This window comes from Macaca mulatta, chromosome 18 (assembly GCF_049350105.2).
Source record: "Macaca mulatta isolate MMU2019108-1 chromosome 18, T2T-MMU8v2.0, whole genome shotgun sequence".
NCBI classification, from domain to species: Eukaryota; Metazoa; Chordata; class Mammalia; order Primates; family Cercopithecidae; genus Macaca; species Macaca mulatta.
The window spans coordinates 77015564-77037262 of record NC_133423.1 but is presented as its reverse complement, the minus strand read 5'-3'; the positions used below and the strand labels follow the sequence as shown (position 1 = coordinate 77037262).

The window sequence follows — 21699 nt, the reverse complement described above, 5'->3', positions numbered from 1 at the left end:
TGTTTGTTTGTTTGTTTGTGATGGAGGTTCACTCTTGTTGCCCGGGCTGGAGTGCAATGGAGAAGTCTCAGCTCACTGCAACCTCTGCCTCCAGGGTTCAAGTGATTCTCCTGCCTCAGCCTCCCAAGTAGCTAGGATTACAGGCACCAGCTACCACGCCCAGCTATTTTTTGTTTGTTTGTTGGTTTTTGTTTTTTTGTATTTTTAGTAGAGACCAGATGTCTGCCAGGCTGGTCTCAAACTCCTAACCTCAGGTGATCCACCTGCTTCGGCCTCCCAAAGTACTGGGATTACAAGCGTGAGTCACTGTTTCTGGCCCATAGGAGTTTCTAACAAATTTACCCCACTTCTGGGGATGACTCAGGTTTGCTACTTGATGAAGGAGACACTCCTGAGTATTACAAATCTGTTGGACCCTTAGGACTCAGAGCCTTCAGTATGAAGTCACTAGAACTACTGAATATCCAAAACTCTCTTTGGGTACTTGTATATATTTAGCATGTGACTGGAACAAAGTTTCTAGCACAAGAAGGCACACAAAGGTTTATTGAATGAATGGTTTCCTTTAATTGCTAATTTTTTATTGGAGTGAGAATGAGATTAGCAAGTATAAGTCCAACTTTCCATCAAACGGAAAAGTGACTGGGCATAGTGGCTCATGCCTGTAATCCCAGTGACTCTGGAGGCTGAGGCAGGAGGATTGCTTGAGCCCAGGAGTTTCAGGCTGCGGTGAGCTATGATCACGCCACTGCACTCAGGCCTGGGTGACTGAGAGAGACGTTGTTTCAAAAAAGACAAGTAACTTACAAATCTGCAGGACAGGCCAGTGCTTCTGAGACCTTAATGCAGAATCACTGGGGATCTTGTTGAAATGCGGATTCTGACGCAGTCAGTCCTGGGTCGTGCTTGAGATTCTGCAGATCTAACAGGCTCCCAAGTGTTGCTGCAGTTACTGGCTCTCAAATCACACTCAAGTAGCAAGGGCATATGACTTACCCCACCGTTCTTCCATTTGATCAGGCAATCTTTAGCGAAACAAACAACATTCAGTGGGCAAGGCTTCCACAACCAAATGTGACCCCAGACTGCTGTTGCCTGTGGACTTCTACAGCAACTGTTTCTGATGCTATCATTTGACATTCAACATTTATTGCCTTATATTTTTAATTGTCATCCCATGCCTATATGTCTTATTTTCCAAACAAAACTAAAAGTGTCTAGAGATCAAGGACAAAGCTCTGTGATCTTTCGTGTACCTAGCTCCAAGGCTCCATTCTCATACCTTGTACAAGGCGACTTCCCAAGGAATATTTGTTGACTGACTACTGAGGAATTCCTCTGGTAGGGACTGTGGATCCATGAGCATTAGTTAGACTCATGCAGAAATAGAAATATGACTTTTGCCATAAAACCTAAAATTTAAATCTGATAGATTTTAGTTACCCCTACATGCAATAAAGAGATAAAAAGTGTATGTCTATGTGAATAATTGGCATCAGCTGTAAAACAGGAGTCTTCTAAATGTTGGGTAATTGAAAAAAAGAAAGTATTTCAGAGCACTTGGACCTCTAATTCCTTCTCAGTTACAAAAGTATTACATAAAGCTGTACGTTCATATTAAAAACACATTAAATAATAATCATGAATATAATCTAAAATAATAAAGTAACTGTAAGTAGGTGCTTGGTGTGAATTATCTGTAACATTTTTGTGATTATTCCTTAATTTATTGCTCCATAATATGGAAGCTTTTCTGCCTTTCAGTATGCATGGCAGCCTAATCTTATATTTCCTTCCCCTAAACTCACTCACAGCTGAACAGTTTGCTCGTATACCATGGCAATGAAAAGAACATTGAGTTATGTGAGAAAACAACCTCAGTGTGGCTGCCACTTGGAACCTAGTGCAGAATTACATACTGCAATTAAGATGAAGACCATTTTTGGGGTGACCGGCATCTATCCAGGACCCAGCACTCTCCTTCTGTGCTTGCTGGGAAGGAGTTCCTAGCACAGAAGTCACGATGGTCAGCTCTGGTCTTGGTCCAGCTGCGTGTATCAGAGGGGCTACTCCTAACGGTAGCTGAGTCCCAGTAACAGCAGAGGGGAAGCAACCACACCTGACTTTTCTCCTACTTTTTAGGCATGTCACTTACCCAGTCACTCTTTAACAGCATTTTGAAAGGATCTCTTCTGGGTTAACTGCTGTGCTAGGCTCTACATGAGATACAGGGATGGGATCTCCCTCTCTAGGAGTTCAGAGTTTACCAAAATGAGCTCTGAGAAGGCTGGGATCTCACCTGGCTTGGTCACACTGTATTCCCAAATCCCAGAAGGTGCTTGGCTTACAATAGGTGTTCAAAAGTATTTATCAAATGAATAAATGAATAAGACAATGGATGAATAAATCTAGTGGGTAGCTCAGATATATTCACGGTCAGCTTCTGCTTATTCTGCTTAATAGAGTGCTTATGCAAAATAATACCAAACCTACAATTTGTGGAGCCCTCACTAAGCTGCATGCCACATACTGTTCTATGGACTTTGCACATCATCTATTTTCATCCTTACAACTACCTCTGAGTAGTTGTGATTTTTACACCATTGCACATGTGAGCGGATGGTGTGAAGAGATGGCAAGCATTGTGCCCAAGCTCTCACGGTTAGCGATAAAGTGACAACTCAGATTTAGGTCTGCTGATGCTTGAGGTCCTAACCAACACTCTATTGCTCTCTCTCGGGACTTTATTAATAACCAGAGATTCCAAGTTGAGGGTCCCAGTTTCAGAAGGAAAAGCAGTGGGTAATTTTTAGCCATGGGACATGATAACAAAAGCAATCTTTATCCTGTTGTTAGATCATTCTGCTTTCCCCAGGGCTTCCCACAATCCGAGCCCAAAGAAGATGCAGAGAAGAGGCCCTGAGCTGGCTCATCCACTGGTCAGAAGATTCCAGATGACAGAGCTTTCCTCAGAAAAGTCCAGTTTTCATTAGTAGGCAGAAGACAGGTGGTACTTCTTCAAGACAAGCTACAACAGAATACCTTGTTTTGAGCACTTTTTAATATTGAGAATCTCCTAATGACAGCAGAATTAAAGAGTGGGGACAAAAATAGTCAAGGTTTTTAAAAAAGTAACCTTTTTTTTTTCAGTGCACTAATTTCTATATAATACTGTAACAGACATTTCTATATCATATGACAAAGGAAGCTGTCATATACACCACGAATATTTGATATAAATCACAGACTTATAAATTCTAAAGATTATAGTCAGATTGCTTACCCAGCATTTACTTGGGGCATGATTGCAGAGCTAGCTGCAGATGCAATGGGGCAGGTCTGTCTGCAGAGCAGGAGTTGGGGACATTGCAGAGTCAGAGAATCCCCAGAGTCCCCAGCATCTGGGATGGGAACAGCTTAGAATGAGAGGTGGGACAACACCCAGAACAAATGTTACTTCCCTTACAACTGTGCCCACTAGAGTTTTGGGAATCTCCTTTCTCTACACTGAGGCACCGCCTCATGTTTTTAGACTCCGCAGCTTGGCTCCCTGGAGGGGAAGAATGTAGGTTGAGGGGTGGTGCCTCTCTCTCGGCATTGTGTGATAATCCAGGACAGTTGGGCCCATGAAATTGTATTAAATCAGTGGAAGGAGGGTTTACTACACATAGCTTAGCAAATGGTTTACGTGCTTCTCAAAGTCATCCCCAGATCAGCAGCATCAGCTAGGCCAGGGGTCTGCAATTTTTTTCTTTAAAGGTCTAGAGAATGAATACTTTAGGCTTTGTGAGCCAAAAAACAAAACTGAGCATCTTATCTGGGTATTTATTATATAACAAGGGAGACAAACGAAATTCCAATAAGTTTTCATTGATGAAATTCAAACTATAATACTGGGTACAATTTTTGTGTAATGCAAGTCTACTAATGAAAAGAATGTAATTGTGAGAGGGGACAGAATTTTGCTAAATTGGGGTTCAAAGTTAGTGTTGCCTATCATGGAATAATTTGCAAAGGTTCATCTGTAAAAACTATTATTAACTTGCAGACCTTACAAAAACAGGTGAAAACATGGATTTGGCCCTAGGGCTAGACCTGGGAACTGGTTAGAAATGCAAATTATAAGGCCCACTCCAGATCTACTAAATTAGAAAGTCTGGGGGTGGGTCTGGTAACTTGTATCTTAACAAGCCCTCCAGGGTATGCCGATGCACGCTACCATTTGAAAACTACTGGTTTAAAATAAATGTGTAAGGGCCAGAGTTAGCCTTGCCCACCCTGTTATTACCATGGTAACGTGCATTTCTCAATCACGGTCTTCAGCCCGATCTTCCCATTACCATTATTTCAATGAGTTTGGGTGTATATTTACATTTTTAAAAATAACCTTTCGGGTCTTAGGCAACTCAAGAAACATGGCACGCCCACGCCCACTCTGCGATTTCTAAACAGAGAAGCAGGAACTCCTCTGGGAAGTGGCTCACAGCCAGGAAGGAGAGAGCACTTCTCAACAATGGTGGGAGGATAAGCTCTCAGGCAAGTCTTCAGTAGGTATCCCTAGAGATCCGTAATAGAAGTTGTGACTTCTCACCTTTACAATTGCTACCTCAGCACTACCTCTGGCCAGTGAAAAATAAACGGCGTTGCAACATAGAGGCTGTTTCTGGATTGAATTGGTGGGCTCGGTGCTAGCACCATTTCAAATGATTTATAAATAGTATTTCTGTAACAAATTCAGAGCGAAGAACTATAGAGACTGTCCCCTGGGCTAATTCCCTTACCGCTCTGACCATGTTTTTCTCTCTAAACTTCTGCCTCAATTTCTCCATGTGTATGATGGAAACAATTAATAAAACCTCATTGACAGGTTTGTCTTGAGAATAAAATTAGGTTTGGGAAGGTCTTAGCAGTTGATGAATGCTGAGAATTATTCTTATGTAAGATTGTCCTAACAAACTGACAAGCTGATGTTGACGTTGACAAAAAGCGTGTAGAGAACCTATTATCCATGCAGTATCCCTCCTGTGACTAAACACACCACTTCCTTCTCCATCTGGCATCTTTTAGGCATACAGAAATTTTTTTTTGCCAAAAAATTCAAATGGCTATTTTGACCCATTGGGCAGGAAGCTTGTGTAAACATTTCAAATAGGTTCCCCACCAGCCTGACCCCACCGCTACTCACTCTGAAATTCAGATCCCTTGAGTCACTTGGGGGTTAGAAAACAGAGAGAGAAGGCAGAGGCCATTGTCTGTGGGAGAGCTTGGCAAGTCTTCTAGGAGCAGCTTCCAGAAGATTCCTCTTAATGTCATTAATTGATCCAATTACCTAGATGACACCAGACCCAAGTGGATGAGAGGTGGGCTTTTTACTATTCTTGTTTTAGAATTATGGAGTAAAACCTGGAAGGCTGCAGACCTTAGAGGAGAGCTCTATATTCTCCTACTTTAAAATGTTGCCTAAGACAAGCAACAAACTCAAGGTACTTTGCCCTCTGAGAGAGCTCAGAATCCTTGTCCTCAGGAATCATGCAATCAATGCAAAGGTAAGACAAACCCCCAAGTAGGCAGTGCCTAAGTGAGGGTTGATGGAGGTGCTTTTAACAAGAGATGGAAACTGAGGAGGTGGAGAAGAATTTGGAAAATATATCCTGAGGCAAAAATTCAGCTCTGCATCTACTTAAAAAATAAAACTAGCTAGAGTACAACTTCTTTTAACTGGCACTGAAACTGAAGAAAACAGGAAGGAGAAATAATAATGATTTGAAGAAAACTAAGCTATGAAAAGAACTCCATAGAACAGGACTATAAAATACTTTAAAAAAAAAAAAAGATATACTGGAATTATGGATGAATCCATAATTGTTTCGAAAACTTTTGTTTTAGTAGATGACACTGTTAATTATTATTTTTGAATCCCCACTTCATGCTAAGCTTGGTACTGAGGTTATATTCGTGGTGTATATTTGTTATCTTCGATTCTTTTATCATGAAACTGAGATGAAGCAGGGACCCCTGCTTTCAAAGGAAAATCTTGAGTTCCTTCAAGGGAAAGTCCAGGCACCTAGATATTCCTGAGAAGTAAATGAGCAACTTGATAAGCAAGAAGGTAACAGTAGCTTAAAATGATAGCCAAGGAAGCTAGAATCATGAGATATTGGTTCCCTGTAGAAAGTAAAGATAAGGTCGTAATGTATGTCCCTGAGTTGTTTTTCAGAAATGCAGACTCCCACCAAATGGACCCACTGGCACAGAGACCTCAGATGACGGGGTGCTAAGGACTGAACTCTGACTGCCATGCGTTGTTTGAAGTTTCTTTCTGAGGGGCGTGGAGGAAGTCACAACCACGAGCCTGATCTCATATTCTTTTCTGCTGATTCCAAGTCTTTACGACAAAGCTTCCCTTCTTTAACCAATTGCAAATCAGAAAATCTTTGAATCTGTGTATGACCTGTAAGCCCCCACTTCAAGATATTCTGCCTTTTTAGGCCAAACCAATGTATAACCTCCATATATTCATTTATGATTTTGCCTATAACTTCTGTTTTCCTGAAATTTACCCCTTCTGTTAAAAAGCCTTACCTGCAAGCCACTGGGGAGTTTCAGTCTTCAGTGTGAGCTGCTGCTGTATTCTCCTTGCTTGGCACTCTGCAAATAAAACACCCTCTTTTCTCCCACTGCATAAACTCAGTGTGCATGTTTGGCCTTACTGCACTGGGCAAGCAGGCCCTCATTCGGCTGGGTAACAAAAGTCAAGAATTTTAGAACAGAAAGTACCTCAGTCTATTCTCAGAAATAATTCAAGTGGCTTTTAGATGGTAACTTTTTCAGGCCTGTATTAGTCCGTTCTTACACTACTATAAAGAACTACCTGAGACTGGGTTATTTATATAGAAAAGAGATTTAATTGACTCACAGCTCTGCAGGCTTGACAGGAAGCGTGACTGGGAGGCCTTAGGAAACTTACAATCATGGCAGAAAGCGAAGCGAAAGCAGGCACCTTCTTCACATGGCAGCAGGAGAGAGGGAGAAAGAGTGAACAGGGAAGGGCCACACAACTTTTAAGCCATAAGATCTTTGAGAACTCAGTCACTATCATGAGAACAGCAAGAGGGAAATCCGCCCCCATGATCCAATCACCTCCCACCAAGCTCCTCCTCCAATTCGACGTGAGATTTGGGTTGGGGACACAAATCCAAACCATATCAAGGCCTGATTGTATCAGGAGCTAACTGGTTCTGAGAATCTTCTAATCCCGAGCCTCTGGTAAGCAATGAACATTGACCACTGACGACAAATAATGCTTTTGTTCTAATCTGTTTCCTAACTTGCAAGCAAGTAGTGATAAGAGGGAATGGACAAAAATGGAGTTTTCAAAAGTAAGTTCTAGCCACGGGGTAAGTAAGCCTTGCTTCCTCTCCAGCTTCAGAATCCTTAAATGACTTTGGCTAAACTGCAAAGTTTCATGTGGCTCCATTTCTTTATTTGTAAATGGCTTTGGTATTTTATATTTTGTAGTTATATATTTATTATCTTGTGGTTAGCTTAAGAGTTCTCACTGTTCTTAGTAATATTTTCTTTTTTATTATAATTACAAAACGTATCTATGGTCTCTTTAATAATGTTTGACAATAAAAGAAAAATACACAAAGAAAAGAAATTTTAAAAATATTACCCATGGGCCGGGCACGGTGGCTCATGCCTTTAATCCCAGCACTTTGGGAGGCCGAGACAGGCAGATCATGAGGTCAGGAGATAGAGACCATCCTGGCTAACATGGTGAAACCCTGTCTCTACTAAAAATACAAATATTAGTGGGGCGTGGTGGCCGGCGCCTGTAGTCCCAGCTACCCGGGAGGCTGAGGCAGTAGAATGCCATGAACATGGAAGGCAGAGCTTGCAGTGAGCCGAGATTGCGCCACTGCACTCCAGCCTGGGAGACAGAGCAAGACTCTGTCTCAAAAGAAAAAATAAATAAATAAATAAAAATAAAAATATTATCCATGAAGTCCCATCACACAAGAAATACGTGCCATGCAATTTTTAAATGGGTTTCTTTACTGTCTCTTTGATTCTGAGCTCCAGCAAATAGAAAACTGAAGTTCTGAGAAGCCAGAGCTCATCTGAGGCAACACTGTGAATGTGGAATTTCCCTTCTATTTTGTTTGAGTTAAGGAATGCCTTTGGACGCAAGTTACCAACAAAAAACCTACCAATAATGACCTAATCAAAGAAGGGAGGGTTGCTTCTCACATAATAAGGAATTGGAAATCGGTAGGGCAGGATTGAGACACTGGCTCAGGGATGCACCAGGAACTGAGGTTCTTTTCTATGCTGTATTATTCTAAGCAAGCTGGAATTTATTCCCAGGCTAGAAGGTATCCTTTTATTTAAATTTAAATAAATAAAAGCTTTCTCAGAAGCCATCCCTTGCAGACTTCTGCTTCCAACATGCAGTCAGAACTGGGCCACAGAGCTCAGTGATGTCATGCGGGATAATGTGGATATCTGGCTTCCCAGCCTCTAGAGTAGAAGACAAGGAAAGGTTTAGCAGCAACTTTTAGGTAGCCAAACAGCAGTATCTGTTGCACACACCTATCAGTTTCCAATTTCCAAAATCATTTACATTTGAGTTATACATTTTTTTAATTCTAATGTTCTTTTTCCCTTAGTACATCATGAACATTTCATGTCAACATTATACGCAGTTACTCTACAGAAGACATCAGAAAACTATGACCTAAAAGGCAAAGCCATCCCATTGCCTGTTTTTGCAAATAAACGTATTGAAACACACCCACACATCACTCATTCTTACACATTGTCCATGGCTGCTTTTGCACTACAGTGTCAGAGTTGAATATTCTGATAGAGACCGTAGGGTGGGCAAAGCCTAAAACAGTTACTGTCTGTTTTGCAGAAAAAGTTTGCTGACCTTAACTCTACAGCATTGTTTTTAATGGATGCAGATTTTTTCATACAACAGATGGATAGAGATGGATCGCTTATATATGATCTAACCAATTCTCTACTTTTCAAAATTGAAGTGTTTCTAGTTTTCACCATTTTTAAGAAAGTAATGATGGACATCAATGTACGTAAATTTTTGCATGTCTAATTATTTTTATAGGAAACAAGGGAATATACTTCAGTTGTTAACAGTGTGTTCTCTAGAGTTTGGCTGCTTACGTTCAAATTCTGACTCTACCAATTTGTTAGCTGTGACCTTGGGTAAATTATTTAACTTCCATGAACCTCAGTTTTCTCTTTTGCTGTTCTAATGGGAGTATAGAAATAGCTTGTCAACATCTTAATTTGCATTTTCCTAATGGCTAGTGATGTTGAACATCTTTTTATAGACTTATGTGTCATCCATAAATCCTCTTTGATAAAATGTTCATTTTATAGCACATTTTCCTATCAGATTTTTTTTCTTTTACTGTTGAGTTTTAACATCTCTTTGTATATTCTAAATAAGAGTCAGATATGTGGTTTACAAATATTTTCTCACTGTCTATAACTTATCTTTTGATTCTTTTAACAGAGTCTCCTGCAAGGCAAATATTTTAAATTTTGATAAGGCTCAACTTAACGATTATTTTTTTCATTTATGGATTGTGCTTTTAGTGTCATGTTAAAGAACTCCTCATCAAACCCCATGTCCCACAGATTTTTTTCCCATGTTCTAAACATTTTATAGTCTTATTTTGTTTTTAAACTGATTCATTTTGGGTTATTTGTTTAAGCTGTGAGTTTTTTTGTCTAGATTGGTTTGTTCATTATTACTGGGAAAAAAAAAGACTGTGGAAGACAGACAGTTGTATTTTCTTAAAAAACATCTGCAGACTGGGGAGGCACAGCTTTCAATATAAGTGAAAATGTGCTCTCCTAAGAACAAAGGGAGAGTCTGGCTTAAATAGGGAATGTTTCTCACCCCAATTCTCAATCAGGTCCACTTATGCAAATGAAGGATTTAAACTTGTTCAAATCAGATTGGGTGGCTTCCAAGCCCCAAACTAGAAGTCTCTGTCAGATAGTTCTTTGGCTGGGTGGTGGGGAGAGGCTGTTTCTGGCCACAGTTTTTCTAGGCACCACCAGAAACTGGTTTGGCTTGATCATACAAAGGGAGGTCCTGCAACACTTTTGCAACACTTTTCTGAGAACACTGACTATATGACACCACCCGCTCATCCAGCCATGGCTGCCTGGTTCTGTTTTAACTTTGAGCACCTCTGCTGGTTACGGAGAATCCGTTTTATCTGTTGGCCAGGAACCTACCCTAACTCTATCAATGTGGACTCATGGATTGTTATTTTATTCAATTACTGTTATTATTCATTTTGTGTACACCTTTAATCCAGAAATTCTCCTTCTAAGACTTTTCCCAAAGGTAATAATTAGTATCCCATCACTACATTTTTTTTTCTCTAAAAGTACCTTGGCTCCTCATACCTCTCTATTCTTACATATAAACTTTAAAATATTCTATTTTACTTTGTTGAGACATGATTTACATAGCATAAAATTCATCAGTTTGAAGTATACAATTCAATGGACTTTGGTATATTTAAAGACTTGTGTAACCATCATCATGGTTTCATTTTAGAACATTTTCATCACTCCTCCCACCAAAAAAAAAAAAAAAAAATGGAGAAGAACCCTTTGTGCACACTTGCAGTCACTCCTCAATCCCATCCCAACCCCCGGGCAACTACTAATCTAGTTCTGTCTCTCTGGATTTGCCTTTTCTAGACTTTTACTACAAATGGATTGATACATTCCAATATGTAGTTTTTTGTGACTGGTTTATTTCACTGAGCATAATGCTTTTGAAATCATCCATGTTGTGGCAAGTAATCATAATCCATTTCTTTTTATTGTTGAGTAACATTCCATTGCATGGATATGTCACATTTGATGATTCATTCACTAGTTGATGGGTATTTGAGTTGGTTCTACTTTTTAAGCTACCATGAATAATGCTGTTATGAATATTCACTTACAATATTCATAACATTGAATATTTATGTGAAAATTTGTTTACATGTCTCTTGAGTAGATCCCTAGAATAATGTTGATAAGTTAAAAAGACAAATCCAATCAGATATTGATTGGAATTGCATTAAACAAAAGGAATAATTAACATGTTTACAATATTGGTTTTCTATTTGGAAATAAGGCATTTTTCTGTATTTATTCAACAGTTAGAGAACCTCCTTCTAGTTCTTCTTGCTTATATAGGCTCCTTCATTAACAGGATGCTGTCTAATAATTTTAATGTATTTTTGGATACTCCCTTTTGCCCACCAATCTATTCACTGTCCAGTACATGGAAGGAGTGCAATAGATAACTGGCCAGTCACTTTCTTTGGTGTTAAGGATGCAGCAGGGAACGAGATGATGTAGCTGCTCTTGTTGAGCTTACTTTCTAGCTGAATAAAGGAAGAATTTACCTGAAATCTTAAAATAGGTGAAGAGTTGTGAAGCAGTGGCAGTAGTTAGTGAATGAGAATGAGAAATGGTGGAATTCTAGGTTCTAGGGGCCATGGCCATCTTTTCAACCTAGAATGTCTCTGAGATACAAATCACCTACATTTTTTTAGACTAGCATGCAACTAAGGTTTTGTCCAGCTCTTCAAGCACATAGTACTGGGAAGATCTATGACAAAGATCTATGTAGTCTTTGCTAATTGTAGGACACGAGGGAAGAATTGGCAAGCCACACTCTCAGAAATAAAGTTAACTGCAATAAAGCCAATGCAACTTCTATTTACAATCTCATCAGTTTGTAAGATCTTGTAATCCCTGTAATTCCTCAGGTGTATTATTTACATTATGCAGGCTACTGGCTCATGAGATTGACAGCAAAACTCTAAAAAATGTTGCTGCATTTAGTTGGAGGATATGAGAAAAATGGTAGCCTAGCCAGGAAAATGCCCACAGGGGAGAGTGCATGGAGGGGGTCTATCACAAGTAGAAAGCTAGCAGAGTTCCTTGGCCTGCTAGAAGAAGAAAAGAAACATCCAGAGAGGCTGTGTAGATGAAGAACAGGGTCTCACATGGGAAGAAGTGCTTCCTCCAGAGGCACAGGGTTGATAACCATTCTGCCTGAGAATCCTACCAAGAGTGAGGGCTTCAGGAAGAACAGCGTCCAAAGCCTCCTAGAGAGTTTTGCAAACAACTAGTCCATCATGATCAGCCCCACACAGAGATACTGTGTTGAAAAAGTTAGATAATCTATTGAATGAACACTAATAATAAAATGCTGAAGACAGAAATACAATAGAAGTGTTTGAACTACATGTAAGCATATCACCTGGCTTAGGTAGAGAAATATTTCATAAAATATTTCTTCAAAAAATAGACTCAAAGTGGGTTAACCTCTTTCTCTGCCTTGAAACAATACAGGCCCCTAGGTACTTGTCCCTCTGTGGATAATGAGATCTTGAATACAGATAACTAGAAGATTAATTCCCCCTGTGATCCTGAGCTTCTGCAGGTTCACTAATGATCGGGAGAAGGGAGTAAACAGTACCCTAACAAATGGTGAGACAAAACGAAGAAGGTGTCATAGACACCGTAGGGATAGAGAAATGATAGCAAAGGGTTTGTTTTCCTAGGATGAAGAAAATGCACTAGGAAAAACCAAATGACATTCAGCTGGGAAAAAAATGCCAGCTAATACCTCTGGGGTATTGTCTAGAGAAACAAGGTAGTTAATGAGCCAAATAAACCTGAAAAGCCATGTTGCTGAAAGAAGCTAGAAAGAAAGCAGGTAGGTGTTTGCAGTGTGATTGCAAAGGTCAATATGTTAAGTGGCAAACAAAAATAATGGCCAAAGACAGAGATTCTTAGTACCTAACCATTCAATAGCTAAGACCATGTTTTTTAAAATTATATTCTTTGAGAAATACTGGTTTTCCATAACTACGTCAAGCTGTCCCATGGCTCAAATAGAATGAGTGTGTTCTTTTCCAATTTTCAGGAAAAATAATGTTATCAGACAAAGGTTTATAGCTTTAAGGTTTTCTTCTATAAGTATTCCTTGCATGTTTGATGTGTACTATATTTCTATGTAAGAATCGAATGTCAGATGGTTTGTGATAGATTCAATCAAAATCATATGTGAGTTTATTTTAAGTTTGATATGTCATAACATTCCAAGAAGCACTCTGAGATTTCCAAATGTCCCACCTCCTGAAGAGATTTGCGAATCGCTACTCCAACTGGGGACAAAGTACAAACCCAAACCAGTAGCTTCTGTGTGTTGTGGGACATTGTAATTTTACCATGTTTTGTATAAGCCAATGTTTCTGGTTGCACAAGAGAAGCAGAAAAAGTGGGCTAATGAGCATTACCTAAAGGACCTATCCCTAGTTTCCACAGCTGTAAGTGAGAATATGAGGGCTCGGAGAACAGGAAGGAATCTTAAAAGCCATCTAGTACTTCTTTAAACCATATCATTTGATACCAACTATTCAACATTATGCATCATTTAAATAGTGCATTAATATGTATTGGGTCCAACAGGTTATGCAATATGCCCTTGAGATTTTCATGGCTGAAAAAGCAAAGAAGGAATGAAATTATCTAGTTTGACTTTCTGCATCCTTTAAATATTTATTTAAATGTCCTATTTGGGACATTTCAAGTCTCCCCCTCACCTGTGAGGTGAAGAGATCACCCAGGGAAAAGGTTCAGTGCTTTGACATGGTTTAGAACCTGTCTTGCTTAGAGACAGAAACTAGCTGACATTTTGTTATCTCCACGGGCCAGTAGAGACAGGAACAGAAAATCAGAGCACCAGCTCCATTGATGAAATCCTGCAGTCTTGTAACTTCCTCAGAGGTGAGCAGCGTGGCCCCCGACCCCAGTCCAGCCGGGATTCCTCACCTCACCTTCCGCTGTGACAGGCTGCAGGGCAATTCCTTTACTGCTTACAAAATGAAAGCTGCAGAAATCCTCTGAGTTCCCACATTTCTAGAATAAGCCATTAAACAGATATGTGTTCTGATGAGTAAGCTCTTGAGGTAACTGCTATAAATTATGATCTTTTCTCATTCTCCTCCCTTGGGTTGTGGATTCTTAGTCTTGATCATATATATATATTTATCTCTGTAAATGGAAAAAACATTTTCTTAAACCCTTCACTGCCCTGAAAAAAGTGGAGCTGTAACACTGATTAGTATCAAATTTCCAGAAAGTATAATCTTTCTATCATTGCATTAATATTAATGTCATCAAAAGTCAGAAGCTGTAAGTGATTGGGAGGAATCTGGAGGAAATCTGTGACACAGCCTCTTTGTAAGGTGAATATATTAAGCTCTTACACAATGGGCTGTAAATACCTCTCTCTCTCCCTCTCTCTGTAAATTTTTCAACAATCAAGCCCTGATCTTTGTGGGCCATGGCTTTGGAAAATAATGAAATTCAGAAATATGTTGAAATATTCTCTCTGATTTTTCTGCATATCATTTTCCAATACACCATATCATTATTGTGCCTCTGTAGAGAGCTATGTAATCACTTCGCTTTGCCTGTCAAGAAGTGATGTTGGCATCTTTCTCACTAGAAAAGAAATATTTGTGATGTTTTTCCGATGCATTGATACTTTAATCTTCTTTAGTGTAAAGAAGCCAGCTCAGATTGTAAGTTTATCTTCTTTAGTGTAAAGAAGCCAGCTCAGATTGTAAGTTTATCTTCTTTAGTGTAAAGAAGCCAGCTCAGGTTGTAAGATTTTATAGAAATTCAGGACTAAATTTAGTGTGAAAAATGTTGTGTGCATTTTTCCTTCCGAGAATATACACGTGTGTGTGTGTGTATACACACATACTACTTACTACTTTAGAGCATTTTAATCATTTAACATATCTTTTATGGTTGGGATAAGATCAGAAGAGTTTCACTGGATAAAAGCATGCCATCAATTTTGATTTACTCATTTTATATATTAGATATATATATGCTGTGTGATGATAATTTGGGAGAGGCAGTTTTCACTTTCGCTATGACTCTGTATTTACACCCCTAAAGAATATAAATGTCTTACAGATGTTGCCATGGGGTCATCCGAAAGGTGTGTGCAAAAAGAACTGTTGGCACTACTTCAAATGTGAAATTTCATGTCACAGTGTGACCCTTTGGTCCCTTACACATTAAGTTACATGTTTAATAACTCAGTGGTGGAGATTTCCAAACACTGTGGGGATACTAGAGGCCCACCCCCGATTCCTAAACGGTGGGACTCACAGGATACTCCAATGGCATGGGTGTGAGATTTAAGGAAACCTAAGCCTACTGCAAAATGCAACTGCTCTCGGAGGGTAAGGCTCAGAAGATACGGAGGTGAGAGAGTGGAGACCAGGAAGCCACTGCCGCTTGGCTGGGACTCATTCAGAACTACAAAGCATTCTGGGGAACCATTATGTATCTTTCAGATCTGACCCAAACTTCATAGATAGTGCTTGACCTCGACTGCATCGCCAGTACCCAGCATAGTGCCCAACAGGGAATGGCCACTCTGTAACTCTTCACCATCATCATCACACAACCATTCATATCTAAATAATACTTTACAGGCCTCATTGCCTATACCCCAAGCAACATCTACAGTGGCAGCTCCATGATTTCTGCATGGAATAGGCTTAGGGACAGTGATATGTACCCAGCCAGTACTCATCTTCTTCTTCCATCTAGTCACTTGGCGGGGCCCTGTAGGGACAGTGGAGATGAGGCGGGACCAGATTGTCCCTTCTCCACAAATAACTGATGCTGTCACTGCCACTGATGATCTCATTTCTTCCTCACAACTACCCTGAAAAAGAGTTATAAGTCACCCTCATAGGCAATACAACCATATGCAGAGACTTAAGTAACCTGCTTAAGGTCATATGACTGGAAGGGGCTTAATTACTCAGGTACAAATGGCCTAACCCCAAAGAGTAATCCCAAAGCAGAGTAAATTTGATCTCCCGGAAAGCTGAATTAAGGCCCCAAATTCACCACGCCTGTTTCCTAAACAGATGCATAGATCTGAAAAAAGCCACCAAATTTTAACTTTCCTCTTCTACTTGAGCTAAAAAAACACATGCTGCTGCCCTATGTAAGAAACATATATTTAGCCACAGGTGTCACAGACCTCCAGGTTCACTATTTCAAACACACATTTAAAAGCAAAATATTCTCTCTCACACACACACACACAGCTCCACAAGCCTAGGATGGTAAAGATGGGGATCATTTAAATTCTGTTACCCTATCCCTAAAATGAGAAGATTAGACTACATCAGTGGTTCTTGAGGTTTAATGTGCATGCAAATCACCTGAGCATATTGTGAAAATGAAGATTTGGAATCATCAGCTTTGCAATGGACCCCAAGATTCTATACTGCTAACCACCTCCCAGGTGGCACTGATGCTGCTGGTTCTTGGATTATAATTTGAGCTTTAAGTACCTTAAGGTCCCTTCCCACTCTACGTTTCTTACCATCTCTGTCAATGGCACACTTAGCTGCCTGCTACCTAGGCCATCATGTCTTCCCTGCCACCTTATGTGGCCCCGTACACCAATCAAAGAGGTTATGCCCCATTCTCCCCCTTCCCTCCACTCACCCAAATCCATGCCAGGTCAAGCTGGGGGATCCAGACTCATGAAGTATTCCCTAACTAATTTTCTCCCTCAATGATCTTTTTCTTCTTTTTTTCCTAAGATGTACTGATGAATCTAATTAGATTATATGCTAATAACACTGTGTCCTTTATTATTTTTTCCCCAGGAATACTTTCAAATGATCAACTCCTTTTCAGCTTTCAGTTCTCAGTGGAATGACACTCCTTGGAGAAGCCTTCCCTGAATTCCCAATCTAAATTGTTCTCTCTTGCTGCCCATGTAACCAGTCACAGCAACCTCTTTTAATTTCTTCATACCACTCACCAAGATTTGAAATTTTCTCACTTGTTTATTTGTTTTTTATCTCACACCCCCACCACTGAGAGTGACTGTGTTTGCACAGATCACCACTACTCTATCCCTAGTGCCTAGAACGATAACGATAACACAGTAGATACTCAGTAAATATTTGTTGAGTGAATGACGCAGGAATCATAGAGTGTGGTACACAGAGGTGCTTAAGAACATCCTTACTGGATGAATCAGAGCTCCGCCACCGAAGTAGCAATCCTGAAATTGCTACTTGGAATTATTAGGTTTCTGTCTTTACTTTTGAAAACTAGTTCTTTATCTGCGTGTTTCCTTTTTCCTGTGGTGTACACACAGCAGCTCACATCACAATTAATTTTGAAAGCAGATCAGACATGTGAGCAATTAGCTCTCAGTAGGACAAGTTATCTCTCCATAGCACTTGTAGATTATACAAAATGATATGAACGACATTAGTGTGGACGTTTAGGATATGTTTTGGGAACACAGGGCACATTTAGCTGCGGGTCTCATCTTGGCTGTTCCACTGATGGAGCCCTCCCAGCAAAGTTTTTTCCAAGCTCAGCTTTGATCTGCTTTCAGGCCTGCCAACAAACTCTAGTTTCTCATCTCAGACCTCAATTATTTCGCAAGAATCGCACAGAATCCAGCTTTGATGATGTACATGAAAAATGGTAGAAAATTCAGGCTATTGGGGAAAACTGAATGTATAAAAATGAACCCCACTTACTAGAGACAACTATCCCTGGCAGATCTCTCACTGAGAAAGACAAATGAATGGGGCTGAAGACAGAGATGGAAACTGTCATTGCTACATGCTATTGACCTGGAATGGAGGCAGCAGAACCTGTCTGATGTGTTCTAAGGGCGGCTATTTAGATCTTGCACCATTTCTTTTTTCCACTGTTTCTGTGGTGGAGGTGTTTGGGCTTGAACTTTGATTCCTCTCAGAAATACAAGAAATGGACTTGATCTTGACCTTAACACTAGCATAAGTTTACCCTTGGTTTCAAAGCTGAAGTTCTTGAAAGTGAGTTGAGCTCTATCTCTTCAGAAATTCATTTGTGGGACCCTGGGGACTGGACGCAGGAGCAACTGCCTGTCCCTCTAGCATGGCAGTGTTCCATAGGAAAGAGCTAGAAACACAAACCATGCAACCTCTAACTGTGAGAAACCCCAGGGCTAAGCCCAGTCCGGCTTGGAAACACTATCCTCAGGCTTTGAAGTTCTGTTGTTCCATCCAGGCTTTGCTTGTGTTTTCTTTTTCTGCTTATTCTCTTCCAAAATAAACTTAATGTTGCATTTCATGTTTTCTTCCTTATCAGGCCCTTTTTTCCTTTGCAAGTTCCATGAGAAAATTGAAAGGCTATCAGGTACACTGTGGTGGGGTTGCAAATAATATATAAGATGCCTAGTTAAATCCGAATTTTAGGTAAACAACAAATAGTTTTTAGTGGAAGTATATCCCATGCAATAGTTTTCTTTGCTAAATCTAGTGACTCTAGTTGTATGCCTATTGTTTTATTTTGGCATGCTTTTTTGTCATTTTGATTTTTATTGGCAGAGGTATGAAAAGGGTAAAGAAAGAATGAAGAGGAGTGATTTTGTATCCTGTTTTTGACCTGGGGTTGACCGTTTCTGTCTTCTTATGTAGAGATGTCATAGAAAGCCTCGAAGGTCCTTTCTACGAAATCTTCCAACTTCTGGTCTGAAGAATGTCTCTTGGTTGTGTTTTTGCAAATTTCTAATTTGACTACAGTGTGCCATGAGTTTGAAATCTGAGTTCTTGAGCACATTGAAATTAAAGGGTCCGGGTTAATTGCAAAATGAGCAAAGTTGCAACGGAGAAAGCGTTTTCATTCTCATATGGAGCAAGCTTTCTGGAGTGACACTGGACCTATGTCATGTGCGTAGGGGTAGTTCAATCACAACAGCTGATCCTGTAACCCTACTTCAGAGATAATAAGTACAGATACAGTTCCATGTGGATCCCAGAAAATAGGAATGGAACAGGAGAGTGAGGGTATCAAGCTGGGAGATGTTAGGACCAGTAAGGTGATAGCTAAGTGTAATGAGTGCTTACTATGTGCTAAGCATTAGCGTACACTGACTACACTCTTTTAATCTTTACTACAATGCTATGAATAGGCTATCAGTGTCATTATCCCCATTACAGATGGGGAGACTGAGGCAGACAAGATTAAGTAATTTAGTTAGTGGAGGAGATAAACTGGCTTCAGAACTCACAACACTAAACTACTTATTTCTGCAGCCTGTACTATCTGTGAGAGAAAGGGGTGTGCAGAGGCAGGAGTTGCTGAGCTGTTGGTATAAGCAGACTCTCCTTCTCTGGCGCACTCCTGGAGACCAAGAAGGTCCTGTGTGCGCCCATGGCAGGCCACTGTCTTCCCCTACACAGCCCTGGGAGCACAGGCAGGTGAGTCAAGCACACCAGGCGAGGTTGGTGAAATGATCAGGGAAGTAAATGAGATGTGAATAAATTATGAGACTGAATAAATTATATAAGGATTCTTTTTAAGAAAGAGCCAATGAAAGGTTGCAGGTCAGAATTTAATCCAACTAAACTAAGCTAATCTTTATCCTCTTCTCTTTTTTTCCCAGGGCCTTCATTACTCTCCCTGCTACAAGGTCAGAAGGTTGTGCTGAGCTCCAAAATCTGGAGGCACTAGTGGATTATTAAGATTAGGTAGCCATAGCCCTTCAGTCCTCAGCATGGTGAAAGTGCGGTCCCACACTCTCGGAAATCATCCAAACTGAAAGGGCCAGTGAAATTAAAAGGAAAATAACTGCAGAAGGGCCAAGAGTATCCTTGTTCCTTTAAAAGTAACTCTACATAACTTGAAAGCCCCTGGGAATGTATGTTGATTCTGTGTTTACAGAGGGGATAAAGGACTCCACTGGAAACAGATGTGATCTGTTTGATTTCCTCTAATACCATGAGCTGAAAACAAAGAAAATTACTGAACGTGATAACACTCAGGTTAAATAAAACAGTTCAAAGTTCCAAAAAGCCCAATTTGGAAGGAAGCCATAAATTTTGTTGCAATCATCAACATAAGAAAAAACTAGCTATGTCCCAAGGCCCTTTGTCTAGAAAAGAATTCTTCTCCAAATCCCTCAAATGAGTTTTAAATGTGCAAATGATGGCTATAATTTACACAGAAACTTGAAACTATTAGCAGTTTAATCCACCTAAAATCCTAATGAAATTCTGCAGTATTATTCCTGTTTGTACAGCCCAGCAAACAGAGGATAGGAACTGCCACCCATAGACTCTGGCAGCTAGCTGTGCAATGAAATGAGACTGTAGGCCCAATCTTTGTACAAAATGCCAGATTATTATTGGTATTCAAGAGATCTGGAGGTTCAGAGCCAAAAAGGCTTTAGAAAACGACAACTAGATCTTATTATTTCTCCTTTGCAGTGATTTCTCTAAAAAGAAACAACCCAATGTGGGATTTAAAACTTTCCCTTCATTACGGTTTGTTTTCTAATAGCCTGAATCTGAGCAGGAATAAGCAGGGGGAAGGCGGTGGGTTCCGGACACCCTGATCATCATTCAGATTCATTATTTGCTTGAAAAGGGTGACAGAGGCCACCTTTCCAACAGGTGAATGCAGGGTTCCCTTTTAGAAAACACTTCTGCTTCGTTCCCTCCTGTCCCCCACCATCTCTATCCCCATCTCTTAGATCACTGTTCACATTTATATCATTGAACTTGTAAATTTTTTGTCTTTATTGTTCTTTTTGAAACGTGTCTGCTCTAGATTTAAGCACAAGTGAATGCTGTGTATGTGGGGAACAATCTTGTAACAGGAGCTGTGGGCAGCAGAGCCCTCCTGTGTGGGTTTTGTGGACCCCTGAGCAGCAAAACTCAGAATATATAACACCCACCCAATTTTGTCTGGATCCAAAATTTCAGACAGCACTTGCTTCATCTGCTCTTCTGTTCCTTTCTTCGTGAATCCTGGCTGCCTCATTTCAACAGATAATTGAAATCTTTCTCACTTTCTCAATAATCTTTGGGGAAATTCCACTTTGAAATTATCTTTTCCCTGTCATTTTTACTTTACAGTTCAGAGGACAGGGATGAGCTAGGAAACAGAATCTCAATCTCTCTCTCTCTCTCTCTCTCTCTCTCTCTCTCTCTCTCTCTCTCCGTTTCTCTCTTTTTTAAATGACGTAGGGAGTTTGGACATCCTCCCTACCCCCACCTCCCCTCTTTGATTCTAACCCTGATTCCTGGAGAATTATAGTTTTCCTTTTAACGGTTGCTGATTATCGCACCGGGAGGAGCAGGAGGGGCTGCCCAAGGAAGAGCCCAGGAGCCCATTCTGATCTCCGAGGACCCCAGCTGCCGGGTCCAGGTCAGGCTGGTCACAAAGCCCGGCGGGGCTGAAGCGCGAGCACATCTGACAGCGCCTTCCACCCGTCCCGCGGTGCGCCCGGCTCGGCGGGGGCGGCTCCACTCCGCCGGGGCCCGAGTTCGTTGGGGGACAACTTACTGTGCTCGCCGAGCATCCACACTGCAAACTCCCAAGCGGGAGGGGGAAAACAACCCAGGCTGTGCCGTGCCGAGGAGTAGAGGCAACAAAAGACCGAGACACGAGGGGAGGGAGGCAGACACGGAGGGAACGCGGACTCTGGCCCCTCGCTCCCCGAGAGCGCCCCTCGGATGCTGCTGGGGAGACCCTCCAGGACTCTCTTTGGGGCCTCTGGGGCCCGCGGCTCAGACAGGT

General features: G+C 40.7%; 1 long non-coding RNA gene across 1 annotated transcript; it reads right to left on the bottom strand.

The window, feature by feature from the left end:
- Positions 1-543: 543 nt before the first annotated feature.
- On the bottom strand, positions 544-21604 carry LOC114673679 (uncharacterized). The gene is made up of 5 exons (XR_003724442.2): positions 21466-21604; positions 6583-6648; positions 5186-5329; positions 3284-3401; positions 544-3028 (listed from the first exon to the last, which is right to left on the bottom strand). It is a non-coding gene; the product is annotated as an uncharacterized LOC114673679 (long non-coding RNA).
- Positions 21605-21699: the final 95 nt, after the last annotated feature.